Source organism: Austrofundulus limnaeus, unplaced genomic scaffold, assembly GCF_001266775.1.
Source record: "Austrofundulus limnaeus strain Quisiro unplaced genomic scaffold, Austrofundulus_limnaeus-1.0 Scaffold359, whole genome shotgun sequence".
Classification (NCBI taxonomy): domain Eukaryota; kingdom Metazoa; phylum Chordata; class Actinopteri; order Cyprinodontiformes; family Rivulidae; genus Austrofundulus; species Austrofundulus limnaeus.
Window position 1 is genome coordinate 101,920 of NW_013952761.1, and position 10,980 is coordinate 112,899.

The following is a 10,980-nucleotide window of genomic DNA, read 5'->3' on the forward strand; positions in this document are numbered from 1 at the left end:
ATCTATCTATCTATCTATCTATCTATCTATCTATCTATCTATCTATCTATCTATCTATCTATCTATCTATCTATCTATCTATCTATATACATATACAGTATATGAGGGATGTGCAGATTCGAGTGTACATATTGCTAAAAAGCCATTAATCAAATGTATCATGGAAATACAAAAAGCATTCTGTTTTTAAATCAATCTATATTTTCTGTTTTCATGTCTTGAGGTAAAAATGCCAAAGTCATACTATTAAAAGATCAATATTTCCCCTATTTGGAATTTCATGATCCACAATGGGGCCCAGGCCCTAGATATGGTAACCAATGGACCAAAGATTTTCTGGTCAATGTGTGAAAATAACAATACTGAAGAAAATCAAATAGGTTACAGTTCCATGATTTAAAGAACATAATATGACTTTAATATTTTTATTGCTGGTATTTACTCGCATAATAAAATCTTGTAAAGGAAGTATTAGACAAGTGTTGGCACAGAATTTACAAGAGCAACATGATTTTTTCACAGTCCCGACATGAATCCAAATAGATTCACCACATTTCACAATGAAGTGTGAAATCATAGCGAATACTGACTTAAAAATCACAAACTATCTCACAGTGAATCAGGGAGAGGAGTCATTTGATAAAAAGTTTTAACCTCTGAGGACAATGATTGTGTTTTAATCTCATGGAAAACTCCACAGTATTTTTTAGATTTATCTGGAGCAAAAGGGCTGAAATAATACCCAAAAGGATATCATACCTTTAAATTCCATGTGGTTATAACCGTTCATGAGGGGGTTGGTGACATGTAGGAAAATCCAAATCCTGGCACGATGGAGGCTTGCTTTTTTAGGATATTGGCAGACTTTAAAGTAAACAGAGAAACTGGCGAACCAGCAGGATACAGGGATGTACGCTGAAAATCTGACAAAAGTGACCAAAACCAAGGAATTTTAAATCATTGTTCAATTAGTAGCAAACAATTAAACATAAGTTTCAGGCATTGATTGACCATTAAATATTATTTTAGATCCAGTCAGTTATTTTGGGTTTTATTTAAAGAAACAACCATTTAACCACTGTAAGGTATTATTTAGCACATTTGAGATATCTACATGGTAAATACAGCTTCTTCTGAAACTTAACAAGATCTTTCCCTGTGGTGTTAAAAAAACAAATAAAGTATATTTTGAAAAGGGTCCTTCATTGGTTGGTCTTGGTTTATCATCAGATCCAAACWCCTGCTCATTTGGGTTGTGAACTAAGGAATTTGACGATCAGTTACACATCTTAACTTCTGTCCTCAAGCGCTTCCTGGGCACTTTTTTATGTGGTAGGGAGCTTTACTGCAATATATAGAAAGAGGCTACTCGTCAGGGAATACCTTTGGAAAGAGAGGGGGTTGGGCAAAATCTACAGAATTGTTTTAAATTATGCATCAAGGTAACGTCAGCTCTCATTCATATATGCAAGATTTCCCTACAGAAAAGATTCAGAGCTTCACACTCCTTTGCTCTTATAGGGCATCTTCCAATCTTCTATTCCCCAGGTAAATTTTGCACAGCAGGTGTCCACAAGTTGTGCAAAAGAGACTATATTAAACAACAACAAAAAGTTCCTCAACCTTGTTTGAGCAGTTCTGACATTTGCCCATTTGGTATTGTCATGAATAAACAAAGCAAACATCTTAAGCAGGTGATGGTAAAAGGTTAAGGTTAAATTTATTTGGATTAAAGATACTTTTGAAGAGTTAGACAGAACCAATCAAGGTTCACCTAAAAGATACTGCAGTAAACATGACTCTGTTGCTACATATTGATTGTTTATCATTGATTGTTCTTATTTGGTCATTGGTAAAACCAATAAGATTATAGTCCAGTCGGCCAGCCATCATTTGTCTTTCATCAAAGTTTTCCATCTTCTGACACCTGCATGTTTTCTTCTGCTTCATGCACAAAAGCTGAAAGAATTTAGTTTCCATGTCAGGTAGAGTTGTCAGACAGGAAGTTACAAATGCTCATACTGTCACTTCAAAATTATTGTCTTGACCCAAACTATATTATGTGCTGAGTGAGGTGCACTTTCTTGGATGGGGTAGGTTGTACGATGAGGTGTGTGTTGTGACTGACAAATGCCTGCACAGAAAATGACAGGGGTTAAAAAGGAAAATTATCATAAATCTGCTAAACCTGATGCTGTTCTTCCATGTGACCCTCACATTCGGGAGCCTAAAAAACAAAGCAGCTACATCCAAAATGGAGAATACGTGAACCTTCATTTGGACTGTGAATGAGGTTGGGCTACTCCTATATGTTGTAAAGGGTGTGTAGGACAAACAGAACTTGGCTGTCAGCTGATGCTCGCTGCCATGCATCTGCTCATGCAAGTGCAAAAAAATTATTGACAGCAACTGCAGGTAAAGTCCACACCTCTACAACCTGACAACCACTGCAGAGGTCAAGGGTTTCAGTATCTGGGGGAAGGATATGGTCCTGTGGAACACTCATGTATCCCACATTTCTTTATATTAGGGCCTAACCTCATTTTTTTACAGGGATCATCTGAGCAAGTGACTTAGACCACTGGAGGGAGGGGTACTGTCAGGATTCCAGCTTTTTTATCTACTAACTTTTTAGATTTCTAGTCATTATTGACACACCTGCAGCTTGTTAACCTAAGGATTCATGAACATACTGAAGGCTGAGCTGAATCACAGCTATTTGTTACAGTGCAAACAGTCACGAGAATCATGTGTGCTCCTAGAACTCCTTGTATTTATTTCTTAAATACTTTCCTGCAATCTCCTCCATCATCATTCCTCTCCAAACAAAATTAGAGGAGTTAGCTCAGCCGTTCAGCCTCCCACCTGCTCTTGCCTGCCTGTCTGCTTCCTAATGTTTTTTTATCAGCAAGACCACTTATGTTTCCAAATGTAGGAAATTACTGACATAATTTTCTTCCTCAAACACTGTAATCTTGCTTGTAAAAAGATTATACAACGTAAGAAACAATGCAGATCCTCTCATAATCATTGTTTACTACTTACTTGAAAACAAAACTAGCTCTTGATGTGTCTTCTCCTGCAGAGTCTGTCAACTTCCCTCTTTTCAAAATAAAATTGTTCTAATTTTCATCATTTTCTGTTGTGCTTTTTTCAAGTTAGTTAACATGAACCCTGGGATAAAATCATATAAATCATGACTATAACTGCATGTGCTTAGGCTAAGCACAATTATTTCAAGTTGTAGCAGTATCAGTCTTTTAAAATACAGAATTGTCTGTAACCATCTTGTTAAAAGACACATTTCTCAAGAAAAAAAACACTTTGTTGCTTATTTTTTTAGAAAACATAAAAAAGTCTTTATTGTCATTGCACGTGCCTGTATAACAAAATTGTCATAACAGCAATATACAGCATATATAGAGACAAAACCAATATTAAAGTAGTTATTGAAAGAAGTGTAAATTTATTTATGGATTATAAATAATACAGGTAAGTACATATATTGAGTAATGATTTATATTCGATAAAGTATTATTTTTCTCTGCTGTAACTGTCTGTTTCATTCCACTTTAACCCAAACAGAGACATCTTCACTAACTAGTTGTAAATCCCGAGTCATGTGACTGACAACAGATCTCATTGCTACAATGAGTAACAGCAGCACACAGTTAAAAAAAATCCCATGGGCACTATCTACTATATTAAAAAAAAGAAAAAATCCCATGAAAAAAAAATCTGAAAGAAATATTGAAACTGTTGTCTATGGTTTTTGTGTGTGATTGAGAATGTGTTCAAGGTGGTTTCTTGATTTACTCTGTTTTTATTATTCATTAAGTCAAAAATATATATATTTTACAGTGCACATTATATAAAAGTTACATCCTATAATCAGTCACCAGCTATTTTCCCTTAAACATTGATCTGCTTTTTATTGTTGAAAAAAGACTATAAAGAATTAATTTTTTGAATTTGTTTTTACTTAGCAAAAATATGTTGTCATGAAATACTGAATGCGTATTGCTCCACAAATGTGACTTGATTTATGCTTATTTGTTTAAGACTGTGTATGCCTGTCAGCTAAATGATTACAACTGTTGTAGTTCAACAAATATATAAAAAGTGACCCTTGTCTTGTGGGTTCCTTATGTCATTTRACAAAAGTTGCTAACCCAGATGTTTGGTGATGGGTGTTTTTGTTATGGTAGGCAGATGGTTTAGACCCAAAAATCTAGACTGGTACGAGGAGCTAAAGAAAATATTTATTAAAAACAAAACACAAAGGCTGACAAAGCACCAAAAATTACTTAAGGAGGAGACATGGAGGTACATGAGAAGAAACCAGAAAACAGATTTGGTATAAGAAAGCTTAATGCTCAACTGGTGAGTCGTGAACAAGAGAAAGATTATATGGACTGAATTTGATGGGAAGAATGGCTGCAGCTGTATSTAATGAAACCAGGAACAGGTGTGGCTGACTGAGTGAGTAGAAACTAAGATGAAGTGGTAGATAACACAAAGGAAACATAAATAACATAACTACAGAACTAAACACAAGAATTACAAAACATAAACAAATTATAAGATACGGACATTTTTGCCAACTTAGCTACTTTATCAATAGATTTAGTGAGTTTTCAGACCCCTTGAATGACATTTTTTTCCAAAAAGAGACAAGCAAAAAAAAAAAAAAAAAAAAAAAAAATCTAACGACTTTTCTCATTGTTACTGGAGACTTTGGCGATTTCACTTTCCAAGACTTTTCTCAGCGAGCAGCAAATGGTTTGGTGAGCCCCCACCCTTTCCAAAGCACTGATAGGGGGTCCAACTCACTGAAGCCTTGCACAGCACCCCAGACTGCAGTCAGCTGAGAGGGGGCCACTGCAAAGTCACAACACTGCTCCCCCTGGCTTACAAAGTGTGATGTAATTTTTACTGTAATGTTTAGTTTTTCACTGACACTATCTCACCTGCACTTTTGGTCCACTTTAAACAGACCAACATTCATTTCTCCAGTTGATCTGGACCATTTATGTAGGTGTGAATCCACTCATGAACCTGGTATGGACCAAACAACCAGACCAAGACCCATTGTTGAGGTGGTCTTGGTCCACTCACAAATAAGCTCTGGTACGACTCACTTCTGGTGTGAATAGACTGGTCTTGACCTGAACCAACTACAGGAAACATGCGCCTTTTTGGACTTCATGAGCCACCTTTGCTAAGCGTGATGATAATAATTAGCCCTTCAGTGTTGATAATGTTAACACTAGGCTACAAACAATGAGCTGCTGTGGGTAAGGGAACACAGAACATCTCATCTCCTTTGGGTTGTGGCACGCATTTGCCAACGTCGTCCCAAAATTAGAAGTATATCATCGCAAAACCGCCTTTGAATGAGTTACTCTTAAATTTCTAAATCAGAGATTCTAACCTATGGGAGCGCCACCTTGAGGGCCTCAAAAAAACAACAGTTTTTACCTTTGGGCCGTAGAGGGCCGCGGGACCGCATTGATTTAAAATAAGTTGCAATACACTTTCTCACCACTAGTAGCAGTAGTGCGCCACTCAGATGTTTGACAACTTTTTTAATATGTYGAAGAAGAACCTTGGAAACCTGCCGAGAGTGGAAAACTATTTTAAACGTAAAGTAGAAGCAAAAACAAAGGCAACCCATCAAAAAAGCCAAAGTTTATCACTAATACGTAGTGCAGCTTCTGGTTTTACCATGCAATTTTTTAAAAGTTAAAAACATTATCAAATACATTTGAAGATACAGGTATAATTTAAATTGCACTTTATCATATTAATTTTTGTAGTTTATTTTTAAACATTTTGAATGTAGCTATTTTAAAAAAACTGAGAAGGAGACTGTAACCCATGTGGCTTTCTTTATAAAATYTAGTATTGCAAAAAAGCACAATGTGAATGCAAACTGCACCGAATGAAAAAAAAAAYGTCAACTTTTGGTCCGGGCCAAACAAGTGGACCAAAGGACTTTCCTGGTGTGAATACACCCTAAATGAAATCCCTGGACCTGGGTACATTTGACTCACAGCCTCAGCCAGTTTTTCATCCCTCGGTGCCTCTGCGATATGTCTAACAGTCTGCTGGTCCAATTAGATATTCTCACTATTTTTTTGTGTAATGTATTAAAGTCATAAATTACACACATTTAGAGTGTTTTTATCTGCTTTATTCTCTTTAACATTGACATCTCTCAGAGATAAACGTTTTTGGCAAATGTCCAAATGTGAAAATTTGACAATGATGTCATCTAGTGATTTCTGTCAGCTTTTAGGACAGCCAATAGCTGCTTTTCTTTCTGAGAAGTGAGTAACAGTGATACAAAATATAAGCTAACAAAAACCAGTTCCTTGTAGTTTTAGTCAGTATAAAATGGAAATATTCCAAAAGTTTTACTTTTAGACAGCAAATGATATATTTTTGTCATATTGATCTATTTATATGTTCCCTGAAGTACTAGATGCACCCGTGTTAATCAAAACTTAAACCAATCTAAACCGTTTTCATGATCATCACTGGAGTTCAAACATACAGTATGCTGTCCCTGAACAGCAACCTAATGTAACCACTTGTTTCATTTATCATATAAAAAATTGTTAAAGCATGCTGAAGTTTTTAGTTTAGGCATGAAAGGGAAGTAGATTTGCTGAAAGAGCTTCTTTCCTGCATTAGCAGAAGAATTCATAGAGTATCATTAACTTAGCTGAGCTGCAGAYCTCCAGAGAGTTCTGGTGACAAAGGAAAAACAGCATATATTCTCCATCAGGTAGCTGAGTCTTTCAGCCAAACCCACACCATGTTCCTGGAAGATGAATACGCTCTCCTCAGACTGGCCTTTTTAAACACGAGGAAAACACACAGATGTTGAAATGTGGAGATGGAGCGCGGGAGCAAAAACAAAAGCTGGGGACTGAAATTGGGACAAAAAACATGAAGGAGGATGAGAGAGGCTGAAGTAAAGTGAAAAACAGTAATAAAATCAGTAAGAGATGGAGAAGGAAGGTTTAGTCAGCGAGAGGTGAGCACCGTGAGAGGAGGGGAGAGGAGAGGTAATGAGGCCAGTGACTGGCTTTACACCTCGTCTCTGTGGAAACTAATTGGGAGAGAGCTGGAGGGCACTAATTTGAGCACTCTGCTGGGTAAATGTAGTGCACCGAACTATGAAGGGTAAATCAATGTACTACCTCCCTGCACACCTCACTTTCTTTCTCTCGTTCTTTTTTTTCCAACTCGTATCTCCTCAACCTTCCATTATTGTTTCCTAATAAAAATTCTATTGACTTTTACAGAGCTCGTGGGCATAAAAGTATTGACCGGGGTAGATATCATGCCTGCTGATGAGGCACAGCTCAGTAGAGGGGAGTTCAGCTGGTTATATGGGGAAAAAAATAAAAATAAAAAAACATCAGTCCAACTATGTGCTGCCAACACGTGGCGTGGTTCCTGCAAAGATTGCAGCAATGGATGATCCCCCAAAAACACTCCCATCGACCTGAAGATACATTTTTTTCCCACAGTGATTGAGCATCAGCGGGAGGCAATGATCAAAAAGTATTATGTGGAGCATGTGTGCGTTCTCTCCCAGGGAGGTACGGTGACTGATGAGAGAAAAGGGAAACAGAATGTATAGTTACCCCCTGTAGCGAGTGCAAGGGTGATTGAACAAGGAACCAGATTTTGTAGAAAGAGAGGGAAAGGCGTATGGGGTGGGGTGGGGTGTGTGTGTGTGTGTGGGGTGGGGTCTCAAGGGAAAATATCCCCACTTTAAGGCTTTGGTAATATTGCAGAATTTTTAGCATCACATAAGATAAAAGCAACAAAGACAGAGTGATGTTGMTGTACAGAGAAGTTTTTTGCGGAACCAAAAGGGCAAAAAGAAAAAAGTTCCTTCCTTCTGAGTGATTATGTGTGTTTGCTTAACTCCACCTTTCATTGTGGCACTTGGAGGAAGCTGAACTGCTCTGTTCAGCACCATCTGCCCCCTCTCTCTGCGACAGAGCCTTGCAGCTCAGCCCCCTGGGAAATAGCACTGGATAAGTTATTCAATTAGAAGGGCATTATTGGCCCGCTCTCTCAGAGGACAGAGCTGATGATGCTGTGATTATACTGCGCTGCATTCCTTTATGGCTCCTCTCTCTCTCTCTCTCTCTCTCTCTCTCTCTCAGTGTGTATGTGCTTGGGTTCGTCTGTGCCGAAATTTCACGCACGCACATTTTGTGTTTGCGTTTCTCAAAATGTGTGTGCGCGCTGCAAATCAGCAAATAATGTTTGCAGGGCAAATGGACGTGGGCTGGAGGTGGGGGTGAAAAATAAAAAAGGGGGTCCATCAGAGACGCTTGACTGGTTTCAAATGAGCCCATTTCAATGTGAATTGAAATTTACAGACAAACACACCCACACAACAGATATGGACTGACCARGCATCATCTCAGAGAGGATGGAGACACGCCCCTCCTAACTGAGCGAGAACACACTGCAAAATGTTGTGATATTACAACTTGAAAATATGAGTTAATGTAGTGGCTTACATAAAAAAGACACAATTATTCCTCCTAACACCATACTATATTGACTAAAAATCCATTTTTTTCAGAATTAAATTTATTTTGATAAGATGATTATTTAACTCTTTTGGCGGTTTGAATTTGCAATCTTATGTCAGAAACAGGAAGTTYTGTAAACCTTTTATCTACATCAGGTTGATTTAGATGAAGGATCACTTAACGTAGATGTTTGAGTTTGCAGATCTTTTTTAATTTCAGGTGTCTTGTCATTTGAATTGGGTCATATTTTTCAGTTTGTTCAGTTTTCTCGATTTTTAATTATGTATTCTGAACTGTTTCGTCCCAGTATTTGTTTAACAACTGCTAAACAAGGTCATAGACTTCGGCTTAACAATTTTGCAAATTTTTGGTTCCGCAGGTTTGTCGTCTTCATTCTCCTCTCGCTCTGAGTCAGACTCTGGCTCCAACATGTTGGGCTGGATGAAGAAAGTCTTTCATTGTTGACATCTTTTAATTAATTTGTAAAATAAAAACGTTGTGGAGCGCTAGGTAATAGTGTCTATGTTATTAAACTACAAAAATGGCTGAACTGGTGGGAGTAGACAATGATCATTTGGAGTGAGACCTGGAGGGGGGTGCGCTGTGAAGAAGGATTTAAAAGCATGATATGTCCCCCTTTAATTTTAACTGTAAAGTGGGAGCACAAAATAGTGGTGAAGTAGCCTCACTGAACTCAAAGTCAAGTTATTATAAATGATTATTTCAATTAGAAATGAATGTTTTATTGATTTTGACACTTCTAACTAAAATTTTCAGCTGTTGTAGACATTTTCTCTTTTGGAAAAAATAAAAATCATTGGTCTTGAGCTTGAAATCGTTGACCTGTGTTTGTTCAGTGTGAAAAGCTAACTGACAGCTGATTAACCACTCTCACAACCAAAGACAAGTAATTAATATAACAAATATCAATGTCAGAAATGTGACAGAAATTTGTCTTTGAGAAATTATGCAGTGTTAATTCTGTTGCAATGGATGTCTCTTACTCAACCATGAGTTCATTCATAGCTGTCTTCTTTTCCTCCCCCTCTTAGAGTCTTACAACTGTAGTGTCAGTGCCAGTGCCAGCTTTTCATTGTTGCACTAAACCATCAGTTATTGGTCTGGATGCAGCAACAGACTGCCTAGTCCGATATGTATTTAAACTTGACATTGTACAGTCTGACATGGGTCACAATCAAGCTCACAGTCTGACATGAGCAAGCTTTTTATTTTATTTTTCACCATTTTTGAAGTCACATCATGAGCTCACTTTAGAGCTCTGACCACACACACATTAAAGATAATTTATTTTTTTCCATCTATGTCAAACTATGTTTTTAGTTAGAAAAAACAACCTTCTTTTAAAGGCAGATGTGGACCAGTTTATTTTTTAATGATTATTAATCCTCTGAATGGTTTACAGACATGGATATTAGGGGCTACAGCCTCTGATATTTTCTATCTAAGCAGAACTACCATGCAAGGTGTCAATATAAAGCTCTGCTTATCTTCATTTACAAAATGTGTTCCAAAAGACTAAACCATAAACACAGGAACAGCTACCAAGGTGAGTATAAAGCAGTCAAAGGCATGCAGGCAGAGATGGACAGCAATGTGCACGGCTTAGAATACAGTTTTACGAGCCATGCTCACAAAATAAACTAAAAACTTGGCTGTGAAATGCCTCAGCACAGATGAATGTTGGGCAGATTTTAGTAAAACTTTACTGAAGATTTAACTATGTTCTCGCAAGTTTGAGTCACCAACTAAATTATACTCTGTCAATAATGTAGCAGTTTGTGTTGTCAGCCATTGTACATCTAAARTGCTCATCTCAGCATGATTTTTTTCCTCTTTTTTGACACGTCATCAACATTATTTTTCCAATTATTCATTTGTGTTTATCAGTAATATTTTGATGTCCCTAGAACTTTAATKCCATGCTAAAATAGTGAAATATTGAAAATAACTTTTCAACGATTACTTCAGTTTTAGAAGGTAATTCACAACAATTCACTTGGTGTGATCCTAAACAATGACTTCGTTGTTTTCATTCTGGACTCAGGTGATTTTCTTTGTCATCAGAAAAAAAACAGAGCTCAAGACAAAGAAATAAAAAGAGAGACATCACAGAAGCACAGAGGRGCTCCACACCTCAAATCTAAACCCACAGACTCTCTGCAGACCAGTGAGGTGGTCTTTAAAGTGCTGCCATGATGGGACTGCCCTATCTGCCCAGTGCAGACCCACAGATGCCCTCCCGAGGGGACGGGCTAGAGGGGAGCGGGGCAGTGGGCCTGGAGCCTCATCTGCTCTGCTCAGAATACAAATAGGTCAGTGTATGGTTGGAGAGGAGGACTACAGGGACACACACACACACACACACACACACACACACACACACACACAC